Below are 11,332 nucleotides of genomic sequence, written 5' to 3'. Positions count from 1 at the left end.
GTTAATCGAAGCAGTCGTGGACGAGTGCTTAAGGCGACAGACTCGAAATCTGTTGGGATATTCCCTCGCAGGTTCGATTCCTGCCGACTGCGTTCGAACTCACATACTTATTCCAATGATAGCTTTATTAGTTCCACAATTTTTAGTGGTCTCGGTTAACAGAAGCAGTCGTGGCCGAGTGGTGTAGGCGACAGACTTGAAATTTGTTGGGATATTCCCGCGCTGGTTCGAATCCTGCCGACTAATTTCGAACAAACATTCTTATTCCAATAATAGCTTTAGTAGTTCCACACTTTTTTGAGTGGTCTCGGTTAACAGAAGCAGTCGTGGCCGAGTTGTCAAGGCGACAGACTAGAAATCTGTTGGGATATTCCCGCGCAGGTTCGAATCCTGCCGACTGCGATTGAGCAAAGATTTTTTATTTCAATAATACCTTTGGTGGTTTCACAGATTTCTGAGTAGTCTCGGTTAATCGAAGCAGTCGTGGACGAGTGGGTAAGGCGACAGACTCGAAATTTGTAGCGATATTCCCGCGCAGGTTCGAATCCTGCCGACTGCGTTCGAACACACATACTTATTCCAATGATAGCTTTAGTAGTTCCACAATTTTTTGAGTGGACTCGCTTAACAGAAGCAGTCGTGGCCGAGTGGTTAAGGCGACAGACTAGAAATCTGTTGGGATATTCCCGCGCAGGTTCGAATCCTGCCGACTGCGATTGAGCAAAGATTTTTTATTTCAATAATACCTTTGGTGGTTTCAAAGATTTCTGAGTAGTCTCGGTTAATCGAAGCAGTCGTGGACGAGTGCTTAAGGCGACAGACTCGAAATCTGTTGGGATATTCCCTCGCAGGTTGGATTCCTGCCGACTGCGTTCGAACTCACATACTTATTCCAATGATAGCTTTAGTAGTTCCACAATTTTTTAGTGGTCTCGGTTAACAGAAGCAGGCGTGGCCGAGTGGTTAAGGCGACAGACTTGAAATCTGTTGGGATGTTCCCGCGCAGGTTCGAATCCTGCCGACTGCGTTCGAACACACATACTTATTCCAATGATAGCTTTAGTAGTTCCACAATTTTTTGAGTGGACTCGCTTAAGAGAAGCTGTCGTGGCCGAGTGGTTAAGGCGACAGACTAGAAATCTGTTGGGATATTCCCGCGCAGGTTCGAATCCTGCCGACTGCGATTGAGCAAAGATTTTTTATTTCAATAATACCTTTGGTGGTTTCACAGATTTCTGAGTAGTCTCGGTTAATCGAAGGAGTAGTGGACGAGTGCTTAAGGCGACAGACTCGAAATCTGTTGGGATATTCCCTCGCAGGTTCGATTCCTGCCGACTGCGTTCGAACTAACATACTTTTTCCAATGATAGCTTTAGTAGTTCCACAATTTTTTAGTGGTCTCGGTTAACAGAAGCAGTCGTGGCCGAGTGGTTAAGGCGACAGGCTTGAAATCTGTTGGGATATTCCCGAGCTGGTTCGAATCCTGCCGACTGTGTTCGAACAAACATTCTTATTCCAATAAAAGCTTTAGTAGTTCCACACTTTTTTGAGTGGAATCGGTTAACAGAACCAGTCGTGGCCGAGTTGTCAAGGCGACAGACTAGAAATCTGTTGGGGTATTCCCGCGCAGGTTCGAATCCTGCCGACTGCGATTGAGCAAAGATTTTTTATTTCAATAATACCTTTGGTGGTTTCACAGATTTCTGAGTAGTCTCGGTTAATCGAAGCAGTCGTGGACGAGTGCTTAAGGCGACAGACTCGAAATCTGTTGGGATATTCCCGCGCAGGTTCGAATCCTGCCGACTGCGTTTGAACTAACATACTTATTCCAATGATAGCTTTAGTAGTTCCACAATTTTTTGAGTGGACTCGCTTAACAGAAGCAGTCGTGGCCGAGTGGTTAAGGCGACAGACTAGAAATCTGTTGGGATATTCCCGCGCAGGTTCGAATCCTGCCGACTGCGATTGAAAAAAGATTTTTTATTTCAATAATACCTTTGGTGGTTTCACAGATTTCTGAATAGTCTCGGTTAATCGAAGCATTCGTGGACGAGTGCTTAAGGCGACAGACTCGAAATCTGTTGGGATATTCCCTCGCAGGTTGGATTCCTGCCGACTGCGTTCGAACACACATACTTATTCCAATGATAGCTTTAGTAGTTCCACACTTTTTTGAGTGGTCTCGGTTAACAGAAGCAGTCGTGGCCGAGTTGTCAAGGCGACAGACTAGAAATCTGTTGGGGTATTCCCGCGCAGGTTCGAATCCTGCCGACTGCGATTGAGCAAAGATTTTTTATTTCAATAATACCTTTGGTGGTTTCACAGATTTCTGAGTAGTCTCGGTTAATCGAAGCAGTCGTGGACGAGTGCTTAAGGCGACAGACTCGAAATCTGTTGGGATATTCCAGCGCAGGTTCGAATCCTGCCGACTGCGTTCGAACTAACATACTTATTCCAATGATAGCTTTAGTAGTTCCACACTTTTTGAGTGGTCTCGGTTAACAGAAGCAGTCGTGGCCGAGTGGTTAAGGCGACAGACTAGAAATCTGTTGGGATATTCCCGCGCAGGTTCGAATCCTGCCGACTGCGATTGAGCAAAGATTTTTTATTTCAATGATAGCTTTAGTAGTTCCACACTTTTTGAGTGGTCTCCGTTAACAGAAGCAGTCGTGGCCGAGTGGTTAAGGCGACAGACTAGAAATCTGTTGGGATATTCCCGCGCAGGTTCGAATCCTGCCGACTGCGATTGAGCAAAGATTTTTATTTCAATAATACCTTTGGTGGTTTCACAGATTTCTGAGTAGTCTCGGTTAATCGAAGCAGTCGTGGACGAGTGCTTAAGGCGACAGACTCGAAATCTGTTGGGATATTCCCTCGCAGGTTCGATTCCTGCCGACTGCGTTCGAACTCACATACTTATTCCAATGATAGCTTTATTAGTTCCACAATTTTTAGTGGTCTCGGTTAACAGAAGCAGTCGTGGCCGAGTGGTGTAGGCGACAGACTTGAAATTTGTTGGGATATTCCCGCGCTGGTTCGAATCCTGCCGACTAATTTCGAACAAACATTCTTATTCCAATAATAGCTTTAGTAGTTCCACACTTTTTTGAGTGGTCTCGGTTAACAGAAGCAGTCGTGGCCGAGTTGTCAAGGCGACAGACTAGAAATCTGTTGGGATATTCCCGCGCAGGTTCGAATCCTGCCGACTGCGATTGAGCAAAGATTTTTTATTTCAATAATACCTTTGGTGGTTTCACAGATTTCTGAGTAGTCTCGGTTAATCGAAGCAGTCGTGGACGAGTGGGTAAGGCGACAGACTCGAAATTTGTAGCGATATTCCCGCGCAGGTTCGAATCCTGCCGACTGCGTTCGAACACACATACTTATTCCAATGATAGCTTTAGTAGTTCCACAATTTTTTGAGTGGACTCGCTTAACAGAAGCAGTCGTGGCCGAGTGGTTAAGGCGACAGACTAGAAATCTGTTGGGATATTCCCGCGCAGGTTCGAATCCTGCCGACTGCGATTGAGCAAAGATTTTTTATTTCAATAATACCTTTGGTGGTTTCAAAGATTTCTGAGTAGTCTCGGTTAATCGAAGGAGTAGTGGACGAGTGCTTAAGGCGACAGACTCGAAATCTGTTGGGATATTCCCTCGCAGGTTCGATTCCTGCCGACTGCGTTCGAACTAACATACTTTTTCCAATGATAGCTTTAGTAGTTCCACAATTTTTTAGTGGTCTCGGTTAACAGAAGCAGTCGGGGCCGAGTGGTTAAGGCGACAGGCTTGAAATCTGTTGGGATATTCCCGAGCTGGTTCGAATCCTGCCGACTGTGTTCGAACAAACATTCTTATTCCAATAAAAGCTTTAGTAGTTCCACACTTTTTTGAGTGGAATCGGTTAACAGAACCAGTCGTGGCCGAGTTGTCAAGGCGACAGACTAGAAATCTGTTGGGGTATTCCCGCGCAGGTTCGAATCCTGCCGACTGCGATTGAGCAAAGATTTTTTATTTCAATAATACCTTTGGTGGTTTCACAGATTTCTGAGTAGTCTCGGTTAATCGAAGCAGTCGTGGACGAGTGCTTAAGGCGACAGACTCGAAATCTGTTGGGATATTCCCTCGCAGGTTCGATTCCTGCCGACTGCGTTCGAACTAACATACTTTTTCCAATGATAGCTTTAGTAGTTCCACAATTTTTTAGTGGTCTCGGTTAACAGAAGCAGTCGTGGCCGAGTGGTTAAGGCGACAGACTTGAAATCTGTTGGGGTATTCCCGCGCAGGTTCGAATCCTGCCGACTGCGATTGAGCAAAGATTTTTTATTTCAATGATAGCTTTAGTAGTTCCACACTTTTTGAGTGGTCTCGGTTAATCGAAGCAGTCGTGGACGAGTGCTTAAGTCGACAGACTCGAAATCTGTTGGGATATTCCCTCGCAGGTTCGATTCCTGCCGACTGCGTTCGCACTTACATACTTACTCCAATGATAGCTTTAGTAGTTCCACAATTTTTAGTGGTCTCGGTTAACAGAAGCAGTCGTGGCCGAGTGGTGTAGGCGACAGACTTGAAATTTGTTGGGATATTCCCGCGCTGGTTCGAATCCTGCCGACTAATTTCGAACAAACATTCTTATTCCAATAATAGCTTTAGTAGTTCCACACTTTTTGAGTGGTCTCGGTTAACAGAAGCAGTCGTGGCCGAGTTGTCAAGGCGACAGACTAGAAATCTGTTGGGATATTCCCGCGCAGGTTCGAATCCTGCCGACTGCGTTCGAACACACATACTTATTCCAATGATAGCTTTAGTAGTTCCACACTTTTTTGAGTGGTCTCGGTTAACAGAAGCAGTCGTGGCCGAGTTGTCAAGGCGACAGACTAGAAATCTGTTGGGATATTCCCGCGCAGGTTCGAATCCTGCCGACTGCGATTGAGCAAAGATTTTTTATTTCTATAATACCTTTGGTGGTTTCACAGATTTCTGAGTAGTCTCGGTTAATCGAAGCAGTCGTGGACGAGTGGGTAAGGCGACAGACTCGAAATTTGTAGCGATATTCCCGCGCAGGTTCGAATCCTGCCGACTGCGTTCGAACACACATACTTATTCCAATGATAGCTTTAGTAGTTCCACAATTTTTTGAGTGGACTCGCTTAACAGAAGCAGTCGTGGCCGAGTGGTTAAGGCGACAGACTAGAAATCTGTTGGGATATTCCCGCGCAGGTTCGAATCCTGCCGACTGCGATTGAGCAAAGATTTTTTATTTCAATAATACCTTTGGTGGTTTCACAGATTTCTGAGTAGTCTCGGTTAATCGAAGCAGTCGTGGACGAGTGCTTAAGGCGACAGACTCGAAATCTGTTGGGATATTCCCTCGCAGGTTGGATTCCTGCCGACTGCGTTCGAACTCACATACTTATTCCAATGATAGCTTTAGTAGTTCCACAATTTTTTAGTGGTCTCGGTTAACAGAAGCAGTCGTGGCCGAGTGGTTAAGGCGACAGACTTGAAATCTGTTGGGATGTTCCCGCGCAGGTTCGAATCCTGCCGACTGCGTTCGAACACACATACTTATTCCAATGATAGCTTTAGTAGTTCCACAATTTTTTGAGTGGACTCGCTTAAGAGAAGCTGTCGTGGCCGAGTGGTTAAGGCGACAGACTAGAAATCTGTTGGGATATTCCCGCGCAGGTTCGAATCCTGCCGACTGCGATTGAGCAAAGATTTTTATTTCAATAATACCTTTGGTGGTTTCACAGATTTCTGAGTAGTCTCGGTTAATCGAAGGAGTCGTGGACGAGTGCTTAAGGCGACAGACTCGAAATCTGTTTGGATATTCCCTCGCAGGTTCGATTCCTGCCGACTGCGATTGAGCAGAGATTTTTTATTTCAATAATGCCTTTAGTAGTTTCACAGATTTTTGAGTGGTCTCAGTTAACAGCAGCAGTCGTGGCCGAGTGGTTAAGGCGACAGACTAGAAATCTGTTGGGATATTCCCGCGCAGGTTCGAATCCTGCCGACTGCGATTGAGCAAAGATTTTTTATTTCAATAATACCTTTGGAGGTTTCACAGATTTCTGAGTAGTCTCGGTTAATCGAAGCAGTCGTGGACGAGTGCTTAAGGCGACAGACTCGAAATCTGTTGGGATATTCCCTCGCAGGTTCGATTCCTGCCGACAGCGTTCGAACTCACATACTTATTCCAATGATAGCTTTAGTAGTTCCACAATTTTTTAGTGGTCTCGGTTAACAGAAGCAGTCGTGGCCGTGTGGTTAAGGCGACAGACTTGAAATCTGTTGGGATATTCCCGCGCTGGTTCGAATCCTGCCGACTGTGTTCGAACAAACATTCTTATTCCAATAATAGCTTTAGTAGTTCCACACTTTTTTGAGTGGTCTAACAGAAGCAGTCGTGGCCGAGTTGTCAAGGCGACAGACTAGAAATCTGTTGGGGTATTCCCGCGCAGGTTCGAATCCTGCCGACTGCGATTGAGCAAAGATTTTTTTATTTCAATAATACCTTTGGTGGTTTCACAGATTTCTTAGTAGTCTCGGTTAATCGAAGCAGTCGTGGACGAGTGGTTAAGTTGACAGACTCGAAATCTGTAGGGATATTCCCGCGCAGGTTCGAATCCTGTCGACTGCGTTCGAGCTAGCATACTTATTCCAATGATAGCTTTAGTAGTTCCACTCTTTTTGAGTGGTCTCGGTTGTCAGAAGCAGTCGTGGCCGAGTGGTTAAGGCGACAGACTAGAAATCTGTTGGGATATTCCCGCGTAGGTTCGAATCCTGCCGACCGCGATTGAGCAAAGATTTTTTTATTTCAATAATGCCTTTAGTAGTTTCACAGATTTTTGAGTGGTCTCAGTTAACAGCAGCAGTCGTGGCCGAGTGGTTAAGGCGACAGGCTAGAAATCTGTTGGGATATTCCCGCGCAGGTTCGAATCCTGCCGACTGCGATTGAGCAAAGATTTTTTATTTCAATAATACCTTTGGTGGTTTCACAGATTTCTGAGTAGTCTCGGTTAATCGAAGCAGTCGTGGACGAGTGCTTAAGGCGACAGACTCGAAATCTGTTGGGATATTCCCTCGCAGGTTCGATTCCTGCCGACAGCGTTCGAACTCACATACTTATTCCAATGATAGCTTTAGTAGTTCCACAATTTTTTAGTGGTCTCGGTTAACAGAAGCAGTCGTGGCCGAGTGGTTAAGGCGACAGACTAGAAATCTGTTGGGATATTCCCGCGCAGGTTCGAATCCTGCCGACTGCGATTGAGCAAAGTTTTTTTATTTCAATAATACCTTTGGAGGTTTCACAGATTTCTGAGTAGTCTCGGTTAATCGAAGCAGTCGTGGACGAGTGCTTAAGGCGACAGACTCGAAATCTGTTGGGATATTCCCTCGCAGGTTCGATTCCTGCCGACTGCGTTCGAACTCACATACTTATTCCAATGATAGCTTTAGTAGTTCCACAATTTTTTAGTGGTCTCGGTTAATAGAAGCAGTCGTGGCCGAGTGGTTAAGGCGACAGACTCGAAATCTGTTGGGATATTTCCGCGCAGGTTCGAATCCTGCCGACGGCGTTCGAACACACATACTTATTCCAATGATAGCTTTAGTAGTTCCACAATTTTTTGAGTGGACTCGCTTAACAGAAGCAGTCGTGGCCGAGTGGTTAAGGCGACAGACTAGAAATCTGTTGGGATATTCCCGCGCAGGTTCGATTCCTGCCGACTGCGATTGAGCAAAGATTTTTTTATTTCAATAATACCTTTGGTGGTTTCACAGATTTCTGAGTAGTCTCGGTTAATCGAAGCAGTCGTGGACGAGTGGTTAAGGCGACAGACTCGAAATCTGTAGGGATATTCCCGCTTAGGTTCGAATCCTGTCGACTGCGTTCGAGCTAGCATACTTATTCCAATGATAGCTTTAGTAGTTCCACTCTTTTTGAGTGGTCTCGGTTATCAGAAGCAGTCGTGGCCGAGTGGTTAAGGCGACAGACTAGAAATCTGTTGGGATATTCCCGCGTAGGTTCGAATCCTGCCGACCGCGATTGAGCAAAGATTTTTTATTTCAATAATGCCTTTAGTAGTTTCACAGATTTTTGAGTGGTCTCAGTTAACAGCAGCAGTCGTGGCCGAGTGGTTAAGGCGACAGGCTAGAAATCTGTTGGGATATTCCCGCGCAGGTTCGAATCCTGCCGACTGCGATTGAGCAAAGATTTTTTATTTCAATAATACCTTTGGTGGTTTCACAGATTTCTGAGTAGTCTCGGTTAATCGAAGCAGTCGTGGACGAGTGCTTAAGGCGACAGACTCGAAATCTGTTGGGATATTCCCTCGCAGGTTCGATTCCTGCCGACAGCGTTCGAACTCACATACTTATTCCAATGATAGCTTTAGTAGTTCCACAATTTTTTAGTGGTCTCGGTTAACAGAAGCAGTCGTGGCCGAGTGGTTAAGGCGACAGACTAGAAATCTGTTGGGATATTCCCGCGCAGGTTCGAATCCTGCCGACTGCGATTGAGCAAAGTTTTTTTATTTCAATAATACCTTTGGAGGTTTCACAGATTTCTGAGTAGTCTCGGTTAATCGAAGCAGTCGTGGACGAGTGCTTAAGGCGACAGACTCGAAATCTGTTGGGATATTCCCTCGCAGGTTCGATTCCTGCCGACTGCGTTCGAACTCGCATACTTATTCCAATGATAGCTTTAGTAGTTCCACAATTTTTTAGTGGTCTCGGTTAATAGAAGCAGTCGTGGCCGAGTGGTTAAGGCGACAGACTCGAAATCTGTTGGGATATTTCCGCGCAGGTTCGAATCCTGCCGACGGCGTTCGAACACACATACTTATTCCAATGATAGCTTTAGTAGTTCCACAATTTTTTGAGTGGACTCGCTTAACAGAAGCAGTCGTGGCCGAGTGGTTAAGGCGACAGACTAGAAATCTGTTGGGATATTCCCGCGCAGGTTCGAATCCTGCCGACTGCGATTGAGCAAAGATTTTTTATTTCAATAATACCTTTGGTGGTTTCACAGATTTCTGAGTAGTCTCGGTTAACAGAAGCATCCGTGGCCGAGTGGTTAAGGCGACAGACTTGAAATCTGTTGGGATATTCCCGCGCAGGTTCGAATCCTGCCGACTGCGTTCGAACACACATACTTATTCCAATGATAGCTTTAGTAGTTCCTCAATTTTTTGAGCGGACCTGCTTAACAGAAGCAGTCGTGGCCGAGTGGTTAAGGCGACAGACTAGAAATCTGTTGGGATATTCCAGCGCAGGTTCGAATCCTGCCGACTGCGTTCGAACTAACATACTTATTCCAATGATAGCTTTAGTAGTTCCACACTTTTTGAGTGGTCTCGGTTAACAGAAGCAGTCGTGGCCGAGTGGTTAAGGCGACAGACTAGAAATCTGTTGGGATATTCCCGCGCAGGTTCGAATCCTGCCGACTGCGATTGAGCAAAGATTTTTTATTTCAATAATACCTTTGGTGGTTTCACAGATTTCTGAGTAGTCTCGGTTAATCGAAGCAGTCGTGGACGAGTGGTTAAGGCGACAGACTCGAAATCTGTAGCGATATTCCCGCGCAGGTTCGAATCCTGCCGAGTGCGTTCGAACTAACATACTTATTCCAATGATAGCTTTAGTAGTTCCACACTTTTTGAGTGGTCTCCGTTAACAGAAGCAGTCGTGGCCGAGTGGTTAAGGCGACAGACTCAAAATCTGTTGGGCTATTCCCGCGCTCGTTCTAATCCAGCCGACTGCGTTCGAAATAACATGCTAATTCCAATGATAGCTTTAGTAGTTCCACAGATTTTTGAGTGGTCTCAGTTAACAGCAGCAGTCGTGGCCGAGTGGTTAAGGCGACAGACTCGAAACCTGTTCGGATATTCCCGCGCAGGTTCGAATCCTGCCGATTGCGTTCGAACTCACATACTTATTCCAATGATAGCTTTAGTAGTTCCACAATTTTTTAGTGGTCTCGGTTAACAGAAGCAGTCGTGGCCGAGTGGTTAAGGCGACAGACTAGAAATCTGTTGGGATATTCCCGCGCAGGTTCGAATCCTGCCGACTGCGATTGAGCAACGATTTTTTATTTCAATAATACCTTTGGTGGTTTCACAGATTTCTGAGTAGTCTCGGTTAATCGAAGCAGTCGTGGACGAGTGGTTAAGGCGACAGACTTGAAATTTGTAGCGATATTCTCGCGCAGGTTCGAATCCTGCCGAGTGCGTTCGAACTAACATACTTATTCCAATGATAGCTTTAGTAGTTCCACACTTTTTGAGTGGTCTCCGTTAACAGAAGCAGTCGTGGCCGAGTGGTTAAGGCGACAGACTCGAAATCTGTTGGGATATTCCCGCGCAGGTTCGAATCCTGCCGATTGCGATTGAGCAAAGTTTTTTTATTTCAATAATACCTTTAGCAGTTTCACAGATTTTTGAGTGGTCTCAGTTAACAGCAGCAGTGGTGGCCGAGTGGTTAAGGCGACAGACTCGAAATCTGTTGGGATATTTCCGCGCAGGTTCGAATCCTGCCGATTGCGATTGAGCAAAGTTTTTTTATTTCAATAATACCTTTAGCAGTTTCACAGATTTTTTAGTGGTCTCGGTTAACAGAAGCAGTCGTGGCCGAGTGGTTAAGGCGACAGACTAGAAATCTGTTGGGATATTCCAGCGCAGGTTCGAATCCTGCCGACTGCGTTCGAACTAACATACTTATTCCAATGATAGCTTTAGTAGTTCCACACTTTTTGAGTGGTCTCGGTTAACAGAAGCAGTCGTGGCCGAGTGGTTAAGGCGACAGACTAGAAATCTGTTGGGATATTCCCGCGCAGGTTCGAATCCTGCCGACTGCGATTGAGCAAAGATTTTTTATTTCAATAATACCTTTGGTGGTTTCACAGATTTCTGAGTAGTCTCGGTTAATCGAAGCAGTCGTGGACGAGTGGTTAAGGCGACAGACTCGAAATCTGTAGCGATATTCCCGCGCAGGTTCGAATCCTGCCGAGTGCGTTCGAACTAACATACTTATTCCAATGATAGCTTTAGTAGTTCCACACTTTTTGAGTGGTCTCCGTTAACAGAAGCAGTCGTGGCCGAGTGGTTAAGGCGACAGACTCGAAATCTGTTGGGATATTCCCGCGCAGGTTCGAATCCTGCCGATTGCGATTGAGCAAAGTTTTTTTATTTCAATAATACCTTTAGCAGTTTCACAGATTTTTGAGTGGTCTCAGTTAACAGCAGCAGTGGTGGCCGAGTGGTTAAGGCGACAGACTCGAAATCTGTTGGGATATTTCCGCGCAAGTTCAAATCCTGCCGACTGCGTTCGAACT

General features: G+C 45.7%; 61 non-coding genes across 61 annotated transcripts; all 61 read left to right on the top strand.

Moving 5' to 3' along the window:
• Nucleotides 1-10: 10 nt before the first annotated feature.
• Nucleotides 11-92, top strand: TRNAS-CGA (transfer RNA serine (anticodon CGA)). Its single transcript has one exon. It is a non-coding gene; the product is annotated as a tRNA-Ser (tRNA).
• Nucleotides 93-164: 72 nt separating this feature from the next.
• Nucleotides 165-246, top strand: TRNAS-UGA (transfer RNA serine (anticodon UGA)). The gene has a single exon. It is a non-coding gene; the product is annotated as a tRNA-Ser (tRNA).
• Nucleotides 247-320: 74 nt separating this feature from the next.
• Nucleotides 321-402, top strand: TRNAS-AGA (transfer RNA serine (anticodon AGA)). Its single transcript has one exon. It is a non-coding gene; the product is annotated as a tRNA-Ser (tRNA).
• A 75-nt stretch (nt 403-477) lies between these two features.
• TRNAS-CGA (transfer RNA serine (anticodon CGA)) lies at nt 478-559 on the top strand. Its single transcript has one exon. It is a non-coding gene; the product is annotated as a tRNA-Ser (tRNA).
• Nucleotides 560-633: 74 nt separating this feature from the next.
• On the top strand, nt 634-715 carry TRNAS-AGA (transfer RNA serine (anticodon AGA)). The gene has a single exon. It is a non-coding gene; the product is annotated as a tRNA-Ser (tRNA).
• Nucleotides 716-945: 230 nt separating this feature from the next.
• Nucleotides 946-1,027, top strand: TRNAS-UGA (transfer RNA serine (anticodon UGA)). Its single transcript has one exon. It is a non-coding gene; the product is annotated as a tRNA-Ser (tRNA).
• Nucleotides 1,028-1,101: 74 nt separating this feature from the next.
• On the top strand, nt 1,102-1,183 carry TRNAS-AGA (transfer RNA serine (anticodon AGA)). Its single transcript has one exon. It is a non-coding gene; the product is annotated as a tRNA-Ser (tRNA).
• A 230-nt stretch (nt 1,184-1,413) lies between these two features.
• On the top strand, nt 1,414-1,495 carry TRNAS-UGA (transfer RNA serine (anticodon UGA)). The gene has a single exon. It is a non-coding gene; the product is annotated as a tRNA-Ser (tRNA).
• A 74-nt stretch (nt 1,496-1,569) lies between these two features.
• TRNAS-AGA (transfer RNA serine (anticodon AGA)) lies at nt 1,570-1,651 on the top strand. Its single transcript has one exon. It is a non-coding gene; the product is annotated as a tRNA-Ser (tRNA).
• A 75-nt stretch (nt 1,652-1,726) lies between these two features.
• On the top strand, nt 1,727-1,808 carry TRNAS-CGA (transfer RNA serine (anticodon CGA)). The gene has a single exon. It is a non-coding gene; the product is annotated as a tRNA-Ser (tRNA).
• Nucleotides 1,809-1,882: 74 nt separating this feature from the next.
• Nucleotides 1,883-1,964, top strand: TRNAS-AGA (transfer RNA serine (anticodon AGA)). The gene has a single exon. It is a non-coding gene; the product is annotated as a tRNA-Ser (tRNA).
• Nucleotides 1,965-2,195: 231 nt separating this feature from the next.
• TRNAS-AGA (transfer RNA serine (anticodon AGA)) lies at nt 2,196-2,277 on the top strand. Its single transcript has one exon. It is a non-coding gene; the product is annotated as a tRNA-Ser (tRNA).
• A 75-nt stretch (nt 2,278-2,352) lies between these two features.
• On the top strand, nt 2,353-2,434 carry TRNAS-CGA (transfer RNA serine (anticodon CGA)). Its single transcript has one exon. It is a non-coding gene; the product is annotated as a tRNA-Ser (tRNA).
• Nucleotides 2,435-2,507: 73 nt separating this feature from the next.
• On the top strand, nt 2,508-2,589 carry TRNAS-AGA (transfer RNA serine (anticodon AGA)). Its single transcript has one exon. It is a non-coding gene; the product is annotated as a tRNA-Ser (tRNA).
• Nucleotides 2,590-2,663: 74 nt separating this feature from the next.
• TRNAS-AGA (transfer RNA serine (anticodon AGA)) lies at nt 2,664-2,745 on the top strand. The gene has a single exon. It is a non-coding gene; the product is annotated as a tRNA-Ser (tRNA).
• Nucleotides 2,746-2,819: 74 nt separating this feature from the next.
• On the top strand, nt 2,820-2,901 carry TRNAS-CGA (transfer RNA serine (anticodon CGA)). The gene has a single exon. It is a non-coding gene; the product is annotated as a tRNA-Ser (tRNA).
• Nucleotides 2,902-2,973: 72 nt separating this feature from the next.
• TRNAS-UGA (transfer RNA serine (anticodon UGA)) lies at nt 2,974-3,055 on the top strand. The gene has a single exon. It is a non-coding gene; the product is annotated as a tRNA-Ser (tRNA).
• Nucleotides 3,056-3,129: 74 nt separating this feature from the next.
• Nucleotides 3,130-3,211, top strand: TRNAS-AGA (transfer RNA serine (anticodon AGA)). Its single transcript has one exon. It is a non-coding gene; the product is annotated as a tRNA-Ser (tRNA).
• A 75-nt stretch (nt 3,212-3,286) lies between these two features.
• On the top strand, nt 3,287-3,368 carry TRNAS-CGA (transfer RNA serine (anticodon CGA)). The gene has a single exon. It is a non-coding gene; the product is annotated as a tRNA-Ser (tRNA).
• Nucleotides 3,369-3,442: 74 nt separating this feature from the next.
• On the top strand, nt 3,443-3,524 carry TRNAS-AGA (transfer RNA serine (anticodon AGA)). Its single transcript has one exon. It is a non-coding gene; the product is annotated as a tRNA-Ser (tRNA).
• A 386-nt stretch (nt 3,525-3,910) lies between these two features.
• Nucleotides 3,911-3,992, top strand: TRNAS-AGA (transfer RNA serine (anticodon AGA)). The gene has a single exon. It is a non-coding gene; the product is annotated as a tRNA-Ser (tRNA).
• Nucleotides 3,993-4,067: 75 nt separating this feature from the next.
• Nucleotides 4,068-4,149, top strand: TRNAS-CGA (transfer RNA serine (anticodon CGA)). The gene has a single exon. It is a non-coding gene; the product is annotated as a tRNA-Ser (tRNA).
• Nucleotides 4,150-4,222: 73 nt separating this feature from the next.
• Nucleotides 4,223-4,304, top strand: TRNAS-UGA (transfer RNA serine (anticodon UGA)). The gene has a single exon. It is a non-coding gene; the product is annotated as a tRNA-Ser (tRNA).
• Nucleotides 4,305-4,378: 74 nt separating this feature from the next.
• Nucleotides 4,379-4,460, top strand: TRNAS-CGA (transfer RNA serine (anticodon CGA)). Its single transcript has one exon. It is a non-coding gene; the product is annotated as a tRNA-Ser (tRNA).
• A 72-nt stretch (nt 4,461-4,532) lies between these two features.
• On the top strand, nt 4,533-4,614 carry TRNAS-UGA (transfer RNA serine (anticodon UGA)). The gene has a single exon. It is a non-coding gene; the product is annotated as a tRNA-Ser (tRNA).
• Nucleotides 4,615-4,687: 73 nt separating this feature from the next.
• On the top strand, nt 4,688-4,769 carry TRNAS-AGA (transfer RNA serine (anticodon AGA)). Its single transcript has one exon. It is a non-coding gene; the product is annotated as a tRNA-Ser (tRNA).
• Nucleotides 4,770-4,843: 74 nt separating this feature from the next.
• TRNAS-AGA (transfer RNA serine (anticodon AGA)) lies at nt 4,844-4,925 on the top strand. Its single transcript has one exon. It is a non-coding gene; the product is annotated as a tRNA-Ser (tRNA).
• Nucleotides 4,926-5,000: 75 nt separating this feature from the next.
• On the top strand, nt 5,001-5,082 carry TRNAS-CGA (transfer RNA serine (anticodon CGA)). Its single transcript has one exon. It is a non-coding gene; the product is annotated as a tRNA-Ser (tRNA).
• Nucleotides 5,083-5,156: 74 nt separating this feature from the next.
• On the top strand, nt 5,157-5,238 carry TRNAS-AGA (transfer RNA serine (anticodon AGA)). The gene has a single exon. It is a non-coding gene; the product is annotated as a tRNA-Ser (tRNA).
• Nucleotides 5,239-5,468: 230 nt separating this feature from the next.
• TRNAS-UGA (transfer RNA serine (anticodon UGA)) lies at nt 5,469-5,550 on the top strand. The gene has a single exon. It is a non-coding gene; the product is annotated as a tRNA-Ser (tRNA).
• A 74-nt stretch (nt 5,551-5,624) lies between these two features.
• On the top strand, nt 5,625-5,706 carry TRNAS-AGA (transfer RNA serine (anticodon AGA)). The gene has a single exon. It is a non-coding gene; the product is annotated as a tRNA-Ser (tRNA).
• A 231-nt stretch (nt 5,707-5,937) lies between these two features.
• TRNAS-AGA (transfer RNA serine (anticodon AGA)) lies at nt 5,938-6,019 on the top strand. The gene has a single exon. It is a non-coding gene; the product is annotated as a tRNA-Ser (tRNA).
• A 230-nt stretch (nt 6,020-6,249) lies between these two features.
• TRNAS-UGA (transfer RNA serine (anticodon UGA)) lies at nt 6,250-6,331 on the top strand. Its single transcript has one exon. It is a non-coding gene; the product is annotated as a tRNA-Ser (tRNA).
• Nucleotides 6,332-6,400: 69 nt separating this feature from the next.
• Nucleotides 6,401-6,482, top strand: TRNAS-AGA (transfer RNA serine (anticodon AGA)). The gene has a single exon. It is a non-coding gene; the product is annotated as a tRNA-Ser (tRNA).
• Nucleotides 6,483-6,558: 76 nt separating this feature from the next.
• TRNAS-CGA (transfer RNA serine (anticodon CGA)) lies at nt 6,559-6,640 on the top strand. The gene has a single exon. It is a non-coding gene; the product is annotated as a tRNA-Ser (tRNA).
• Nucleotides 6,641-6,713: 73 nt separating this feature from the next.
• TRNAS-AGA (transfer RNA serine (anticodon AGA)) lies at nt 6,714-6,795 on the top strand. The gene has a single exon. It is a non-coding gene; the product is annotated as a tRNA-Ser (tRNA).
• A 76-nt stretch (nt 6,796-6,871) lies between these two features.
• TRNAS-AGA (transfer RNA serine (anticodon AGA)) lies at nt 6,872-6,953 on the top strand. Its single transcript has one exon. It is a non-coding gene; the product is annotated as a tRNA-Ser (tRNA).
• Nucleotides 6,954-7,183: 230 nt separating this feature from the next.
• Nucleotides 7,184-7,265, top strand: TRNAS-AGA (transfer RNA serine (anticodon AGA)). The gene has a single exon. It is a non-coding gene; the product is annotated as a tRNA-Ser (tRNA).
• A 75-nt stretch (nt 7,266-7,340) lies between these two features.
• Nucleotides 7,341-7,422, top strand: TRNAS-CGA (transfer RNA serine (anticodon CGA)). The gene has a single exon. It is a non-coding gene; the product is annotated as a tRNA-Ser (tRNA).
• Nucleotides 7,423-7,495: 73 nt separating this feature from the next.
• On the top strand, nt 7,496-7,577 carry TRNAS-CGA (transfer RNA serine (anticodon CGA)). Its single transcript has one exon. It is a non-coding gene; the product is annotated as a tRNA-Ser (tRNA).
• Nucleotides 7,578-7,651: 74 nt separating this feature from the next.
• On the top strand, nt 7,652-7,733 carry TRNAS-AGA (transfer RNA serine (anticodon AGA)). The gene has a single exon. It is a non-coding gene; the product is annotated as a tRNA-Ser (tRNA).
• A 76-nt stretch (nt 7,734-7,809) lies between these two features.
• Nucleotides 7,810-7,891, top strand: TRNAS-CGA (transfer RNA serine (anticodon CGA)). Its single transcript has one exon. It is a non-coding gene; the product is annotated as a tRNA-Ser (tRNA).
• A 73-nt stretch (nt 7,892-7,964) lies between these two features.
• Nucleotides 7,965-8,046, top strand: TRNAS-AGA (transfer RNA serine (anticodon AGA)). The gene has a single exon. It is a non-coding gene; the product is annotated as a tRNA-Ser (tRNA).
• Nucleotides 8,047-8,121: 75 nt separating this feature from the next.
• Nucleotides 8,122-8,203, top strand: TRNAS-AGA (transfer RNA serine (anticodon AGA)). The gene has a single exon. It is a non-coding gene; the product is annotated as a tRNA-Ser (tRNA).
• Nucleotides 8,204-8,433: 230 nt separating this feature from the next.
• TRNAS-AGA (transfer RNA serine (anticodon AGA)) lies at nt 8,434-8,515 on the top strand. Its single transcript has one exon. It is a non-coding gene; the product is annotated as a tRNA-Ser (tRNA).
• A 75-nt stretch (nt 8,516-8,590) lies between these two features.
• Nucleotides 8,591-8,672, top strand: TRNAS-CGA (transfer RNA serine (anticodon CGA)). Its single transcript has one exon. It is a non-coding gene; the product is annotated as a tRNA-Ser (tRNA).
• Nucleotides 8,673-8,745: 73 nt separating this feature from the next.
• On the top strand, nt 8,746-8,827 carry TRNAS-CGA (transfer RNA serine (anticodon CGA)). Its single transcript has one exon. It is a non-coding gene; the product is annotated as a tRNA-Ser (tRNA).
• A 74-nt stretch (nt 8,828-8,901) lies between these two features.
• On the top strand, nt 8,902-8,983 carry TRNAS-AGA (transfer RNA serine (anticodon AGA)). Its single transcript has one exon. It is a non-coding gene; the product is annotated as a tRNA-Ser (tRNA).
• A 75-nt stretch (nt 8,984-9,058) lies between these two features.
• On the top strand, nt 9,059-9,140 carry TRNAS-UGA (transfer RNA serine (anticodon UGA)). Its single transcript has one exon. It is a non-coding gene; the product is annotated as a tRNA-Ser (tRNA).
• A 74-nt stretch (nt 9,141-9,214) lies between these two features.
• TRNAS-AGA (transfer RNA serine (anticodon AGA)) lies at nt 9,215-9,296 on the top strand. Its single transcript has one exon. It is a non-coding gene; the product is annotated as a tRNA-Ser (tRNA).
• A 73-nt stretch (nt 9,297-9,369) lies between these two features.
• On the top strand, nt 9,370-9,451 carry TRNAS-AGA (transfer RNA serine (anticodon AGA)). Its single transcript has one exon. It is a non-coding gene; the product is annotated as a tRNA-Ser (tRNA).
• A 75-nt stretch (nt 9,452-9,526) lies between these two features.
• Nucleotides 9,527-9,608, top strand: TRNAS-CGA (transfer RNA serine (anticodon CGA)). Its single transcript has one exon. It is a non-coding gene; the product is annotated as a tRNA-Ser (tRNA).
• Nucleotides 9,609-9,837: 229 nt separating this feature from the next.
• On the top strand, nt 9,838-9,919 carry TRNAS-CGA (transfer RNA serine (anticodon CGA)). The gene has a single exon. It is a non-coding gene; the product is annotated as a tRNA-Ser (tRNA).
• Nucleotides 9,920-9,992: 73 nt separating this feature from the next.
• On the top strand, nt 9,993-10,074 carry TRNAS-AGA (transfer RNA serine (anticodon AGA)). The gene has a single exon. It is a non-coding gene; the product is annotated as a tRNA-Ser (tRNA).
• Nucleotides 10,075-10,304: 230 nt separating this feature from the next.
• On the top strand, nt 10,305-10,386 carry TRNAS-CGA (transfer RNA serine (anticodon CGA)). Its single transcript has one exon. It is a non-coding gene; the product is annotated as a tRNA-Ser (tRNA).
• Nucleotides 10,387-10,461: 75 nt separating this feature from the next.
• Nucleotides 10,462-10,543, top strand: TRNAS-CGA (transfer RNA serine (anticodon CGA)). Its single transcript has one exon. It is a non-coding gene; the product is annotated as a tRNA-Ser (tRNA).
• Nucleotides 10,544-10,618: 75 nt separating this feature from the next.
• Nucleotides 10,619-10,700, top strand: TRNAS-AGA (transfer RNA serine (anticodon AGA)). The gene has a single exon. It is a non-coding gene; the product is annotated as a tRNA-Ser (tRNA).
• Nucleotides 10,701-10,773: 73 nt separating this feature from the next.
• Nucleotides 10,774-10,855, top strand: TRNAS-AGA (transfer RNA serine (anticodon AGA)). Its single transcript has one exon. It is a non-coding gene; the product is annotated as a tRNA-Ser (tRNA).
• A 75-nt stretch (nt 10,856-10,930) lies between these two features.
• On the top strand, nt 10,931-11,012 carry TRNAS-CGA (transfer RNA serine (anticodon CGA)). Its single transcript has one exon. It is a non-coding gene; the product is annotated as a tRNA-Ser (tRNA).
• Nucleotides 11,013-11,085: 73 nt separating this feature from the next.
• Nucleotides 11,086-11,167, top strand: TRNAS-CGA (transfer RNA serine (anticodon CGA)). Its single transcript has one exon. It is a non-coding gene; the product is annotated as a tRNA-Ser (tRNA).
• A 75-nt stretch (nt 11,168-11,242) lies between these two features.
• TRNAS-CGA (transfer RNA serine (anticodon CGA)) lies at nt 11,243-11,324 on the top strand. The gene has a single exon. It is a non-coding gene; the product is annotated as a tRNA-Ser (tRNA).
• Nucleotides 11,325-11,332: the final 8 nt, after the last annotated feature.

The sequence above is a fragment of the Phalangium opilio genome, unplaced genomic scaffold (assembly GCF_054372755.1).
Source record: "Phalangium opilio isolate 3A_F unplaced genomic scaffold, DU_Popi_V2 ptg000105l_1, whole genome shotgun sequence".
In the NCBI taxonomy this organism is placed as follows: Eukaryota; Metazoa; Arthropoda; class Arachnida; order Opiliones; family Phalangiidae; genus Phalangium; species Phalangium opilio.
This window is presented reverse-complemented; position numbering and strand designations above follow the sequence as displayed.